The following is a 14,931-nucleotide window of genomic DNA, read 5'->3' as shown; positions in this document are numbered from 1 at the left end:
CTCTGCTTGTATATTTTTTCAATAAAGACATTTGTTTATATATTTTATAATCCCATCTATTAGTTTTCTCCTTTATGGTTTTGTGATATATTTAGAAAGGTTCTCACAATCCCAGCTTTGTGACAGACACTCACCTATATATTCATCTTATTATTTTTTTGGCTTCACTTTTTTGCATTGACTATTCAATGGATTTTGGAATTTATTTTGCTCTAGAGAGCTAGGTAGAGAGTCAGTCCCCTCTAATTACGGTCTACTCATGCCAATATTGTTTTTTGAAAAATTCAACCATTCTATCCACTTGAAGTGCCACCATAAACGCCACAATTTCTCATGTACTGCCGACTTTGGTCTCTTCACCCTTCTGCACTGAACTCATCCCTGGGCCAGGAACATGCTGTTTTAATTACTGCTGCTTTGTGAGAAGGGCGGTGCCGTGTGATGGAGGGTTGGCACGGATGTCTGGCTCTGGAGGCCCAGACCCTCCACTGCTATAGCTGTGTGACCTCATGGAGGAGATTTACCCTCGGGGCCTGCATTTCCTTACCTGAAAGTGACAGCAAGACGGGGATCTGCCTCACAGGGTTGTGAGGTTCCACAGACATTTGTGCATGTGAAGCTCTTCCTTGAACAGTAAGCCCTGAGTCGCTCTGTTTTATTTATTCATTCATGCGGGCACGTTCTTTCATGATCTCATCCCTGGTGTCCCTCCTACTCTTCTTTATCAACCTTTCTGTTGACCGTTCTGTCTATATACTTCCACATGAGACCTAGAATCATTACCTCAAGTTGAAAAGAAAATTCTACTTGGAACTGGAAGGGGATTGTATTGAATTTACTAAGACCACGTGGTAGGGTTACTATGTTCACTTCTTGTCCAAGCATAAGGATTGTGTCCTAATAGATTCAAGTTTCTTGAGTCCCCCAGTAAAGAGCAGGTGTTTTCTTTCTTTTTTTTCTTACAAAGTAGACCATATTCCCTTACACGTTTATATTCCCAGCTATTTATGGTTTTGCCATTAGTGAGGATGGGATTCTCCATTTCCATGTGCAAGGTTAGCAAGCGCCCAAGAACCCTGCTAATCTGGTATGTCCGTCTGACACGGACCAGTTCATTGAAAAGTCTACTATTTCGATCTGCAGTTTGGATTTTCCAGCTGGACCATCCCATGCACTGCAAATAGCAATCGTTTTCCCTGCTTTCCAATTTTAAAAAAGGCAAAAAAAAAGATTTGGCTTTACAAAGACACAACCTGAGGTTATCACACCATTTTTCTTCTCTTGTCTAATTGCATTGACCGGACTTTGCAAACCTGCCCGAGTCTCCATCCCAACTTTGACGGACACATTCTTCTCGCTGTGAAGCCTAATGCGGGCAGACGCTGCCGGGCGCACCGGGCGTCCCCGCCGAGCGAACCTCTGAAGGCAGCGCGTTGGAGGAGCGGTCAAAGGCGCCGGGCTCCGCGGCGCACCTGCCAGGGACCCGCCGCCCCCTCCCCGCGCCCCTTCGCCCGCTCCCCGCGCCGGGCGCCCCCTCCCTGCACCGCCCCCTCTCTGCACCACCCCCTCCCACGCCCCCCCCCCGCGCCCCCTCCCCGCCTGGAGCCCTCCGCCCCCTCCCCTCGACGCCCCCTCCCCGCGCCCACTGCCCGCGCCCCCTCCCCGCGCCCACTGCCCGCCGCCTGTCACCCCCCGCGCCCCCTCCCTGCACCATCCCCTCGACGCCCCCACCCCGCCTGGAGCCCTCCGCCCCCTCCCCGCGCCCCCTTCCCGCGCCCCCTGCCCGCCGCCTGCCAACCCCCCCGCGCCCCCTCCCTCCCGCCCCCTGCCCGCCGCCTGCCACCCCCCGCACCATCCCCTCGACGCCCCCCCCACTTGGAGCCCTCCGCCCCCTCCCCGCGCCCCCTCCCCGCCCCCCCGGCGCCCCCTCCCCGCGCCGGCCGCGGGTGAAGTTTCGCCCTGCGTTTCCGCTTGCACGGCCTCCAGCTGCCTCGCCTTTAATACGCCGGGGCGGCCGCGACTCCGCTCCCCGCCCCCGTCGGCCGCCGGGCCGGGCTCGCCCGCTCCGCCCGGGCGCTGACGCAGCCGCCGCCGCCCGCCGAGCCCCGCGCCCCAGCCCCGCAGCGGGCGCCCCGCCGGCCGGGGCCCGCGAGCGCACGGGACGGCCTGGCCAGGTAAGGAGCGCGGGGCCGGGGACCCGCCGCAGCGGCGTCCGCGCCGTGAGCCGGGGCGTCCGGCCGGGCCCCGGAGCCAGCCCGGCGGCCGCGAGCGCGGGTGCGCCCGCCGGGGTCCAGCCGCGCGCCGCCGCCGGGGCCCGGGCCCCCTCGCTCGGCCTCTGCGCCCGGGGCGCGCGGCGGTCGCGGGCAGGGCGGCCCGGGGCGCGGTGCGGGGGAGCCGCGGCCGCCGGTGGAGCGGCGGGCTCGGGGCTCGGGGCTCGGGAGCGGGGCGCCCCCGCGGTGCCCGGCGTCCCCCGACCCGGACCGAACAGCACGGGGGTCCTAGGCCCTCTGTCCCGGGCGGGGGGCGGGAGGGAGTGTGCGTGAAACCGAAGCAGAGTTGCAGATTCCTTCTCGCCAAGTTCTGTGCCTGAAATCCGGTCCCTGCTTGGGGCTGAGAGTCACCGGGAATAGATCTTGCTCAGTGTAGCTGACGAAGGTCACAACTGATGGAACTTCTCGGAAAAGTTCTGTCGGTGGCAGCTTTTTTAAAACGTCAAGTCTCAGTCGGATTTCGTCCTGATCTGCAGCGAAAAGCCTAAGGCCATCTTCCAAATCTTTCCCCCGTATCAGTGTGGAGAATGCCTCCGGGAGGTATTTTGGGGAATGCATTATGGAACTGAATTCTGTAAGAGAGTCTCTAGTGCCCACAGGGAATGTTCTGGAAGGTAAAGACTGTCAGGAAGGACCACGGGGAGGTACCTTCTCACTAGATTCTCAGTAAGGTCACAATGGGGCTTCCCACCCAGACATAAGTCCCCCAAGCAGGCCTCGTTGGGAAAGGTTCTGCTCCAGTCCAAGTCTGCATCAGCTCAACCCTTAGGTGGGTCGCTCCCAGCCTCCCTGGAGTCCAGACAGAGGACCAGAGTATCTGGCTTGGCAGTGCGATGCAGTCTTACTCTTTTATGTCACATCTGTGTCCAGTAGATTAGGGGGTCTATGCCCAGGGGCTGGGGGGCTCAAGTCCTCTGCGTGTCCTTCTGCCTCCTGAAGGCTCCCCTTGAGAGGAATTGTACTAACCTGATGTGTTGTCCTCGAAAACCTGCAGAGAGGGCTTAGGCCATCATAAAGCAGAACATCCAAGGCCTTAGATGTGACTTACAAATTGGAGTTGGGTGAAGGTTCCATTTTCAGGGATGGCTCAGCATAAGACCAGCTTTGAGGACCCGCTAAGAGGGAAGTTGTGTGAGCAAACACTTACTCTGGAAAACGGCTCTGAAACTGGTAACTTCACATTTATCCAAAAGAGAAATTGAAGGTAGGCTGTTCATTTATTCAGTGTAATGTTTGCATTAATATGCTCCTGTCTTGAACGATTAATTCCCCCAATCACTTCTTTTCGGCTGTATTTATTATTTATGAACAACACGCAGCAATGAATGCATGAAGTATAAGGTGTCTCTGAAGTCAAATGAGTTTGGAAAATTGTAGCAAACCTCTGGCCGTTAGATATTTAAAATGAAAATTTACATGGAACAAGGTTATGGTGAAATAAAGACTTTTTTTTTTTTTCAATAGTATGAACCTGAATTAGCTTGGAAGAAAAGTAGTTTGTCTAGATGCTTAGTGACTGCTTGTAAGCTGTGATATAGAGAACGGCTCATCTTTCCAGTTTATTTCCTTCCTGGGCTAATGAGGGAGGCAGCCATTAACTGCCTTGCTAGTTAATCTTTCTCCGACAAATATTTACACAACCGGATTACACTATCATAGCACAGACTCAAAAGCTGCTAAGGTGGTTTGTGCACAGTATCTCTCAAATTCAACCGTGTTTCCATGATTGAAGTGGAAAATGGTGGAACTGGTATCAAGGACAACGTCCTTAAATTCTCCTGTCCAGCCACGCTAGACAGAACAGTGCTCATTGGGGCGCCTGGGTGGCTCAGATGGTTAAGCGTCTGCCTTCGGCTCAGGTCGTGATCCCAGGGTCCTGGGATCGAGTCCCACATTGGGCTCCCGGCTCGGTGGGGAGCCTGCTTCTCCCTCTGACCCTCTCCCCTCTCATGCTGTTTCTCTCTCGCTCGCTCTCTAAAAAATAAATAAAAAATCTTAAAAAAAAAAAAAAAAGAACAGTGCTCATAAAATTGACAAGGTTCCAAGACTCTGAGGCTAATGCTTCTAATAACTTCTGGTATGAAGGAAGACCATAATGAATGAATTTTGGCGTCAAAGGCTCTGGAACGGGTCCACGTCCGGAAATTCTTGACATGACTGAGGTTCCCATGTACATTGGAAGTGACAACATTTTCAACTGTTTCAATGGTTTTGGAAGGAAGTATTCCTGAAGTGCATTAGGTGCTTCCTACAATCAGAGAGCTGGCTCACGGGCATCCAGACATTTCCTGACGACTCAGGATCACCCCGCGAACGTCCGTTCTCCGGGGTGTTGGCAGGGAAGAAAGAATCCTGACGCTTGCAGTCGACAGGTCAGCATTTGCTCTGGGCTCTGCCTTGGTCCGGTGACTGTAAGCAGGTTGCCTTTTGAGCATCAGTCTCTCATTTGCAAAACCCAGGAGAACTGGCATCTGAGAGTCAGTTTCACTTGTGGATACTCACCGCATGCTAAGCGCTGTTGGCATGCTGCCATCTAATTCCCAGGGGGCAGTTCTTATCCCTGTTCTCCCGGGAGCACAGGGGCAGCACAACTTACCCAAGGTCCTCTCAGGGGAGGAGAGCTGGCATTCCCAACGGGGCTCCTCTGGTCCTGAAGCCTGGGTTCTTCTCACAGTGCTGCACCTGTCCCGGGAGGAGGGCATCCCTGATTGAGAGTCCACAGGCAGCACACAAAAGGGTGCTTGCCCTTAGCTGGGATGGCCCGTTGCACTTTGTGAGGGTGAAATGAAATCAGCTAGTGCGTACAGAGGCCGCAGGCGAGGTCCCTCTGTAATTGGTCTCTGTCATGGCTGGTTGTTGCACGGAAGCTTCTAACTCCGTCTGAGACTCAGTCTTCCCGTTTGGGAACTTGGGACGCCGTTGCCTTCTTTGCTGGGTTGTTGTGGGAATCGTTGTTGAGGACGTAGCAGGTGCTTTATAAAGGAAGTCCCGTGAACCTTCCCTTCCAGTCTGCCCTGTCTCCACCATGGACATCAGCGCTCAGTGGAGATTCCTCCGTGTGCTCTTGAACACGTGCCCTGATGGCTGGACATTTCTGGAGGGGTCCTTGCTGCGCCCCCAAGGTCACGGATGTTTCAAGCCCTTCCAGGCAGAGCCCCCTCGGGGAACTTATTTCAAGGGAAGCGTAGAAGGACACTGTCCTCCAGGGAGGAGATGAGGTTGGGATTCCTAATCCCAGAATCCCCAGCCTCCGCTCTCCCCCTGAGCCACTCGCTTCCGTGGGGCCCCTGTGGCACAGAGGGGCTTGCGCGAGCAGGAGCCCCCCTGAGTGTGCTCGTGGCTCCGCCTCACCCCTGCAGTCCTGTCCTGCCCGGACGCCGCCCAGGACTGTTCTTGCCTCTCGCTTACGGTCCAGTCTGAAAACAGCACAGGTGCCTCCCCCGCCCTCTCCTCAGGGCCCACACCGTCACCTTGACCTTCACGTTTTTACCATCCCGATGGCAAGGACAGGTGCAGACCGAGGGAGGAACGGACCTGGCACGTTCCCACTTAGACTAGAGCTCCTTCCACTTTCCCGCTGAAAGCCACTAATGACCCCAAAAGGAATGTGCCCCTGGGGCCTCAGTAAAGGGTCTCAAGGCACACATTTCATGTTCGGTTTATAGGGCTACACTCTATTTTTATGTTTTAAATTTTAAAAAAATTCTTTATTTTTCAATTAAAAATTTGTTTTGTTCTACTCCATAATTTGTCTTTGCTTAATATAAAGCAAGGCAACCCAGGGGCGCCCGTGTGGCTCAGTTGGTTAAGCATCCAACTCTTGATTTTGGTTCAGGTCATGATCTCAGGGTTGTCAGATCGAGTCCCGAGTCAGGCTCTGTGCTGGGTGTGGAGTCTGCTTAAGATTCTCTCTCCTTCTGCCCCTCCCCAACCAATAAAGGAAGGAAGGAAGGAAGGAAGGAAGGAAGGAAGGAAGGAAGGAAGGAAAGAGAAGAGAGGAAGGGAGGAGGGAAGGAGAGAGGGAGGAAAGAGGGAGGAGGGGAAGAAGCGCAGCACCACTCTGGGAGGCAATGCCCTTGACCCCTGGACCGCACTGCAGCCTGCTCAGTGTATGCATGCCCCAGGGAGGGAGGCCGAGCCCTCGGCCGTCTGTCCTTCTTCTAAAAGATCCATCTCCTAGTCCCTTGGCCCCATGGAACTCATGGACCCCAAAATGGCATTTCATCCATGTCCTTGGGATGGTGTGATGACAGACACCCTGGAGTTCACCCTGCAGATTGCAACAGGGTCAGAAAGGGGCATGCCACCCCTCCTGCAATCCAGGCCGGGGGCGGTGGGGACTGAACCACAGTTCCTTCCACGGACATGAATAAGGATGTATGTTTTCATGCTCAGGCGGCCACGATGAGTTAACCAGAGGTAGTGGTCATGATGACCTCTGTTTGCCGTCCGGTGGGCGGCATTGGTGGGCCACAGCGGCCTGGGGCTGTTTGGCCTTGAAATCATACCCAGCTCCCTCTGGCCACCCTGATTTCTCCTTGGCTCGGGTGGAGCTCCCTGTGTTCTAGAAGACTGCAGATTTATGGCACACATCTGTCACGCCTCCTTCCCTTGCCCAGAGCAGACTCTGCTCATCCATCATGACATTCTTTCCCACAGAGCCGGAATGGGGCCTCAGAATCCTTCTCAACAATTACCTGGGGTCGGCTCATGAAATGGCATCGAGTTGGGACTGTAGACAATGAGGCAGTGAGGGGGAAGGTGACAGCCCCCTCACCTTTCCCCTGTGCCCCTCCGCTAGCCACAGTGGCATTGACACGGACTGCCTGCATGCAGCCCAGCCCCCACACTCACCAAGACAGAGGGCAGACTGTGTGTCGTGCACCTGCAGGGGATCCCGATGCCGTGCCGCTGCTGGGCCTCGGGGGCCCCGTCCGTGCTGCCCCAGGTGTAGCTCGTACAACCAGGACGCTGTATTAGCCTCCGGGGCTGCCCCGGACTGGGGGGCTGACACACAGGGACGTACCTTCTGACGTTCCTGGAAGCGATAAGTCCAGGATCGAGGTGTTGGCAGGGCTGGTTTCTTCTGCGGCCCCTCCCCTTGGTCTCTCCTCCCCCGTCCTCACATGGTCCCCCCTCTGTGCATGTGTGCGTCCTCATCTCCTCTTCTTACATGGACCCCCGTCAGTCATATGAGGTTAGGGCCCACCCATCTGACTTCATTTTACCCTAATCACCTCTTCAAAAGACCCTTCTCCAGGGGTGTCTGGGGGGCTCCGTCGGTGAAGCGTCCGGCTCTTGATCTCAGCTCAGGTCTCCATCACAGGGTCCTGAGTTCGAGCCCCACCGTGGGGCCCTACGCTGGATATGGAGCCTACTTAAAAAAAAAAAAAAAAGTAAAAGACCAAACACATTTGGAAACTTCTCCAAATACAGTCACGTTCTGAGATGCCGGGGTTAGGACTTGAGCGTATGAATATGGGGGGCAGGGACCACCAGTAAGTTCCATAACAACAGCTGACGGAATGGGACTTGAACTTGGCCTGTTTGTAGTTGACAGGGTGCTGTCCAGGCTGGCACGGCAGTGAAGGCCCATGCCTGGGGACAGCCTGGGGACAGCCATAGCACCAGGTCCCTGGAAGGGACCTCCATCAATAGTGTGGCTCAATAATATGGCCATTCAGCCTCCAAAATGACTCTCCTCTCCTGTTGGAAGTAGTCTGTTCCCTCTCTTACTAACCGATGCTTGAGAGAGGCGCCCTTCAGGGGGCCAGTGGGCTGGACAAATAAACATCTGGACTCAACCCCCAGCATGTGACCCCGGTCCCAGGGGCAGTCACCGCGAGTGTCCCCCTTCCCTGCATCCCGTGTAAAATGCTGCTACATTCTTTCTCAGCGTCCACAGAAGAATAGAGAAATGTCACCACTTTTGGTAAACTGAACTTTGAAAATCCTGCCTTTTCCCAGAGGCCACGTCTCCAGAGGAGCAAGGACATTACTGTTCATCAGTATGCATGCCCAGTGACATCTAGCTCTCCTGCAGTTGTCTTTGTGTTCAGCAACGTGTCTGATTTCTGAGAATGCTCCTTAGTTCCTGGGTGTCTACATTCACGTGGGGAGAGTGGATTTACACGGTCTCAGGGGCCAGACCGCTGTCCAGAGTTGACTTCCCTCTTCCCAATGCACCCCACCCACCCCCACGGCCACCCCCCTTCAGAGCAGGTGTTCCCCCACCTGTGACTCCAAGGAGAGAACTTGGAGGCGTCTCAGAAGCAGAGGTGGTGGGGGGTGAGGGACAGTTTAAGGAAAGGTCTTCCCACATGTGGAATGGGGCTGGACGGTGGAAGGTGGGAGAGACGGTGACCCAGTAATCACTGCCTCGGCTGGTCGAAGTCACGGATTACAGAACACTCGACCTACTCTCCCAAGGGAACACGAGGGCCTCTGGATCCAGATCTTGACCCCGCCGCTTACAGCCATGGGACCACCGAGAACCACCCCCCACTGCTCCGAGCTCCAAGTTCTCCCAGGCAAATGGACATATGAGTGCTGACCCCTAAATTGTGGGAAGAGCTTGCAGAGAATATATAAAACTCCTGAGCGCCGTGTGGTCACACAGCAGGTCTGGAGAAGCGTGTGTGGAGCCCGGATCTGATGACAGAGCAGACCTTCGGCCGCAGGAAGGCTCCGGAAGCTCATTACAAAGGGCACATTCAGAAGCCTGCCCGGCAGCCCGGACCCAGACTTGCCCAGCCCAGAGCTGGCCGTGCACATTCTTTTTTTTTTTTTTTTTTTTAAAGATTTTATTTATTTATTTGAGAGAGAGAGAATGAGAGAGAGCACATGAGAGGGGGGAGGGTCAGAGGGAGAAGCAGACCCCCTGCCGAGCAGGGAGCCCGATGCGGGACTCGATGCCGGGACTCTAAGATCATGACCTGAGCCGAAGGCAGTCGCTTAACCAACTGAGCCACCCAGGCGCCCCTGGCCGTGCACATTCTTGAACAAGCTCGGTCCGACCTGATGAGGCACACTGAACTCGAGAAGCCGAAGTTCGGGGATGACCAGCCCTGCCTGGAGAGAGGAGCGCGGTCTGCACACTTGCCTGGTTTAAAGGACGCAGCCCTGGAAGGCCCCCCGCCAGCAGCCGAGCCAGGAGCCCCGTTCTTCCGCGAGGCTCCAGAGAGACGCACGTTAACCCCCCCGACGGGCTTCCCGGCAGTTCTTCCTTCCCTGTTTGCCACAAGAGTCATGACTCAGCGGCCAAAGCCTCGCTGTCCTGTCCGAGCCGGCCCTGCGGAATCACAGAAGGACACACGGCGACCCCCGGGGATGGAAAGAAACCCGCTTCTAGGCATGATGCGACTGCATCTTTTAACACTCACTGCTCGCTACTAGAAGCCTAGGATTGCTCCAGTTTCTACCTGTGCTGCAGAAAGGTTCTTTCTGTCCGCCTTTGATCCATCATGAGGTATTTTTGTCCCCTTTATGGAGAGTGGACTTTGGAATTAGAGACAAGGTGCTTCTTTGGAGGACAAAGATTTGAATAGCTTAATAGCCGAGGGCTTTGGATTCAGGGCAAGAAACGCTTGCCATCTATTTTTAAAGTGTACTCTTCCCAGCAAAATATTTTTCTGATGATTCAAGTTATAGATGGACTTTGTAGAAGTTTCGGGAAATACTGAAAAATGAAAATATCACCTACCTACGACGCCAGGCACGCGACGAGCCTTCTCGCGCTTCCTGCAGCTTCTCCCCGCCGCGCATGCTGCCGTCTACCTGCTCGGCCGCCTCGGTGGACTCCGCGAGGATGAAGCCCCGTGATGGTGGTCATGAGCACAGGGGGCTCGGCGGTGGCCTGGGGGCTGGGAGCGTGCCGAGGGCTTCGGACGGGGGGCAGCGCTGACGCGGGGGGGCCGGTGCGTGGAGTTTCAGGTAGAGCAGGCGGCGGGAGGGAATCTGGAAGAAGGCGCAGGGCCTCGGGTGTTTTTTTTTTTTTTTTTCTAAGAGTTTATTTATTTATTTGAGAGAGAGAATGAAAGACAGCACAAGAGGGAAGAGGGTCAGAGGGAGAAACAGACCCCCCGCCGAGCAGGGAGCCCGATGCGGGACTCGATCCCGGGACTCCAGGATCATGACCTGAGCCGAAGGCAGTCGCTTAACCAACTGAGCCACCCAGGTGCCCGCCTCGGGTAGTTTTAAGCGCGCCGACAGAGTCCTCAACGCTCACCCTACAGCGGGTGGCATCCAGGGCTCCTCCACCTGAGCTGGGGCTGTGGCCACCTCGACAGGTAAAATGGGGATGGTGGTGACGCTTCTGCCCTCTGCAGCCGAGGCTGGGCTCTGTCGGGACCCTCTGCCACCCTTGAGCCTCCACGTCCCTGGGACAAAGCCTCCCGTGAGAGGCACCCGGCTGAGCCCAGTCACCCTCCAGGTTCAGAAGCAGCGATGGGGGTTTCTGAGTAAATCACAACAGCCTGCTCAGGGCGGCTTGTATTTCAGTCTTGAGGGGAACACACGATCCCACAGGCAGCAGGAGGCTGGGTGGGGTCAGAGCCTCGAGGGGCCTTGATGCCCGGGCCTGGCCCACAGGTGTCGGCGAGGGTCTTCCACACAATGCTCTCAAAGACCATCTTCGTGTCCAGGCAGAGCCGGAGGGTTTTAAAGGGGAAGGTGCGGGAAGAGGGAGGGCGGGTGCGTGCAGAAGAAGCAGGGGCCCGGCCGTTAGTCGTGTGTGGACCTGACCCTGAACAGACCTGCTGGCCCCTGGGGCCGCTGTTTTCGCATATGGTCAGACCTTGTCTCCTGGGAAAGTCTGGTCCTTCACGCTCAAGGCCAGCGTCTGCAGATCTGCAGGAGAGCAGGTGAGTTCGGAGCCGGGAGTGCCCGAGCTTGGAGCTGGCTCACCCTCCGGCCCGGCTGGCAGGCTGTTAGCCCCTCTGTGCTCTCTGGGACGGCAGGCCCTCACCCCTCGGGGAGGCCGGTGTGCTCATCACCCCTGTCCTGCCCGTGGGCAAACTGAGCCACAGGTTAAATAAACCGCCCAAGCTGCACTGCTGGTAAACAGGATTTGGGCTGGGATTCCGAACCCTGCTCTCCACGCTTACCCGCTCTCCCTGTCCGTGGAAGCTGCTAGAAGACACATGGGGTTGTGGATCTGCAAGTGTAGGGGCCTGATCAGTCTTAGCTGAGAGGCGGCATCTGCTGGCCCAGCCTCCCACGGTCCACCCTGTGCAGGCTGCCCCTCCTGATGGTCGCGTTTATCGGGAAGAATAAAAGGATGATTGGAGCATCTATGATTTCGACACCTCCTTCACCAGTGTATCCCCCACTGTCCTGAGCATGGCCATTGCCCATCAGTTCTCGGGTCTCATCTTTTCATTTGCTTGCTGGGCTCAGAGGAAAGAAAGCGTTAGCAGAATATGCGAAGATTGCTTTCAGTTCAGCAGAAAATAAGCTGACACTTCCAAGGACTCTAAACAGGGAAGGGCCGTTAATAACCGGGGGCTGGATGGCCCCTCTCGTCTCCCACACCCTCGGTGACGAGGACAGGACACCAGCCAGGGACCACGTGGCAGGCTCTGCGCAGAGGCACCCAGAGGTGGCTGAGGGGTGGGGATGGCTGGGCCCGGTGCCTGGTGGTGGACGCCCCCAGGGCCCCACGCCCTCCTGCTCTCCGGACGGCGCAGAGCATCGCGGGCCTGCAGACCCAGCGCTCCGCCCGCTTGTCAGAGATGCTCCTCCACGTTCCCTGCTCCACAGACGCCGAGCTAAGCTCCGTTGGAGACTGTGGGCCACCTTGTCCTGGAGCTCAGCTGGGAGGCACTATCCACACGTGGGGGGCAAGGGGAGAGACGCCTTTCCATCTGGACTTTTGCGGGAAAGAAGGAAGACGATAATGCCAAATAGCCTGGCCTTTGGCCTGGGGCATATGCTGCAGCCGCTGTCCCCCATCCTGGGGACTCTGCCAGAGCAGCGTGCCACCCACCTGCAGCCCTCCTCACTCACCCCCTAGTGGCTACACAGGCTGCCTTTCAGCGCCCCTGGGCCTGCTCCGGAGAGCTTGCCAAGGTGACAGTGGGCACAAGAAGTGCCTGGCCGGTCACGTGTCTTGTAGCATTCCCTGGCCCAGTCTGACCTCAGCTCCCACAACCAGGCCGCAGAGGCCACCCTCAGGCTCCCGGGCCCGGCCTCGCTGGCCGCGCTGACCCACAGCCGTCCCGGGCGGCGGGGCAGGCACACTCTGCACGGCGTCCCTCCCGAGTGAGGGGGAGGCGGTTGAGGGAAGTCCGAGGATTGGCCGTTGGGAGCCGTGGTTCACGTGGCCGCAGATCAACGGGTCCAGGCTCTTGACTTTCCCGTGTAGCCCAGTGACACAGTCAGCTGCTAGCGCAGGCAGGGCGGGTGACGCGGTGAGTGTGAGGACCGGGGGGGGGGGGGGTGACACCCACGAGCCGTCGAGTGGCACTGGCCTCGGGCCTCCAGCTGCACCTGCCAGGCAGGGAGGGAGGCACCGTGCTTCCGGCTCTGACGGCCTGGCAGGAGCAGAAATGCCGAATGGTATGTAACAGCTGCCAGTGGCCAAGTTTTAAAAATTAAACAAAGTTAAACTGAAAGCCATTCTGTAGGCCAAACAGAACATACCAGCCCAAATCTACCGGAGGGCCCCCGCTTCGTGACCCTTGGAAGAGACGCATCGTCGCGTGGTGTGGGAGGCCCGTGGAGGGAACAGCCGGGGCCGGGCTGTTCTGGTGAGGAGTAAGCAGGGGGCCGAGTCTGGCCTCCCCTGCGGGCCCCAGGCTCTCAGGACCCTGAGACCCTGGCGCCGAGGCTTCCTCCCGCTCTGACTTCGTCCCCAGGCTCATGAGCCCCCAGTGGGCCAGGAGAGTTCCTCCCGACTTCGGAGGTGCCCCATGTGCCACCAAATCCAAGCCCGAAGGCAGCGAGTGCAGGACGTTTGCGGGGCGGGAGCTCACTTTGGGACCACTCCCCACCTCCTGCCTCTCCGCAGAGGGGACGGGCCCCCCGAGTGGCCATGACGCGGTCAGTCTGCCGAGGGGACGGGCCCCCCGAGTGGCCATGACGCGGTCAGTCCGCCGAGGGGACAGGCCCCCCGAGTGGCCATGACGCGGTCAGTCCGCCGAGGGGACGGGCCCCCCGAGTGGCCATGATGTGGTCAGTCCGCCAAGGGGACAGGCCCTTGGAACGACCATGATGCGGTCAGTCCGCAGAGGGGACAGGCCCCCCGAGTGACCATGATGCGGTCAGTCCGCAGAGGGGATGGGCCCTCTGTAGCATTCCCTTGTCCGAGGATTGGTCAGAGCGCTCTGTCCGCCTCTCTCCGGGGGGCCCCCGAGCCCTCTCCCCCTGGGTGACGTGCAGTGGGCTGGCCGAGGCCTCCCCAGTCCTCCCTCCCATGTCTCGTCTGTAAAACAGCAGAGCCCCACAGGGGTGCTCGTGGGAGTGAGAACTCGGCTGTGGCCATGATAGCCTCAGACCACGAAGCCACGCAGGGGAAAGGCGTGAGGACCATCTGCCTGCCTGGGCTCTTCACTGGCAGGTGGGGAAGAATTGACTTTGGTGTTTCTGCCCCGCCTGCCCCAAGCCGGAGGCTTCCCGGCAGAGGTCGGGCACGCTGGCGGTCTGAACATCCTGATGGTCAGCACTCCCTGGCTTTGCTTTTGCTGGGGGTGGAGGGGGCGGGCCAGTGTCCAGGACCCGCGGCTGGCCCCGGGGAGGGAGGGGTGCCCGCTGTGTCTCCCGCTGCCCCCAGACCATGCGTCAGCACGGAAGTCTGTCCTCACTGTGCGCGTCCACGGAGCACCCGCTGTCCGCAGGCAGAGAAGTGGCGACAAATGGGGGGGTCCTGCCCTCAAAGAGGGGAGAAGGAGGAGGACACGGGCTCCCAGCTGCCAAGGCCTTCCCGTGTTTGAGCACACTTGATGCCAAGGGTCACAACCCTAAAGGGCGTCTTCAGTTCAGATCAGAGGGGGTGATGTTTGAACTTGACCTGAAGGATTTCCTAAGGGGAGTGGGCTCTCCAGGCAGAGGGTCTGTGTGAACAAAGGTATGGAAGTGGAAAAAACCCATACTGTCTTTGAGAAACAGGGCATAGGAGCATAATATATGAGAAAAAGAGGGGCAGGAGCTGGGGAGGGGAGGGGAGGGGAGAAGAGGGAGAGGAGGGGAGGGAGGGGAGACATGGAGGGAGAAAGGGGAGGGGAGAGGGAGGAGGAGGGGAGGGAGGGGAGGGAGGGAAGAAGAGGGAGGGGAGGGGAGGGGAGAGATGGAGGGAGGAAGGGGGGAGGGGAGGGGAGAAGAGGGAGAGGAGGGGAGGGAGGGGAGGGAGGGAAGAAGAGGGAGGGGAGGGGAGGGGAGGGGAGAGATGGAGGGAGGAAGGGGGGAGGGGAGGGGAGAAGAGGGAGAGGAGGGGAGGGAGGGGAGACATGGAGGGAGAAAGGGGAGGGGAGAGGGAGGAGGGGAGGGAGGGGAGGGAGGGAAGAAGAGGGAGGGGAGGGGAGGGGAGAGATGGAGGGAGGAAGGGGGAGGGGAGGGGAGGGGAGAAGAGGGAGAGGAGGGGAGGGAGGGGAGAGATGGAGGGAGGAAGGGGAGGGGAAAGGGAGGAGGGGAGGGAGAGGAGGGGAGGGAGGGGAGAGATGGAAGG

General features: G+C 57.9%; 1 protein-coding gene across 2 annotated transcripts in view; it reads left to right on the top strand.

The window, feature by feature from the left end:
• Positions 1 to 2,043: 2,043 nt before the first annotated feature.
• The window catches only part of CTXND1 (cortexin domain containing 1), a 51,443-nt gene continuing 38,555 nt past the window's right edge, over positions 2,044 to 14,931 (top strand). For both annotated transcript variants that reach the window (XM_064569779.1, XM_064569778.1), the window contains exon 1: positions 2,044 to 2,174. The gene's annotated coding sequence lies outside the window, so the exon portion shown is untranslated. The remainder of the gene's footprint in view (positions 2,175 to 14,931) is intronic.

The sequence above is a fragment of the Mirounga angustirostris genome, unplaced genomic scaffold (genome assembly GCF_029215605.1).
Source record: "Mirounga angustirostris isolate CCGP_5_RB_7025 unplaced genomic scaffold, mMirAng1.0.hap1 SCAF_9, whole genome shotgun sequence".
NCBI lineage: Eukaryota > Metazoa > Chordata > Mammalia > Carnivora > Phocidae > Mirounga > Mirounga angustirostris.
The sequence above is the reverse complement of the archived record's forward strand: the minus strand, read 5'-3'. Positions and strand labels throughout refer to the sequence as shown.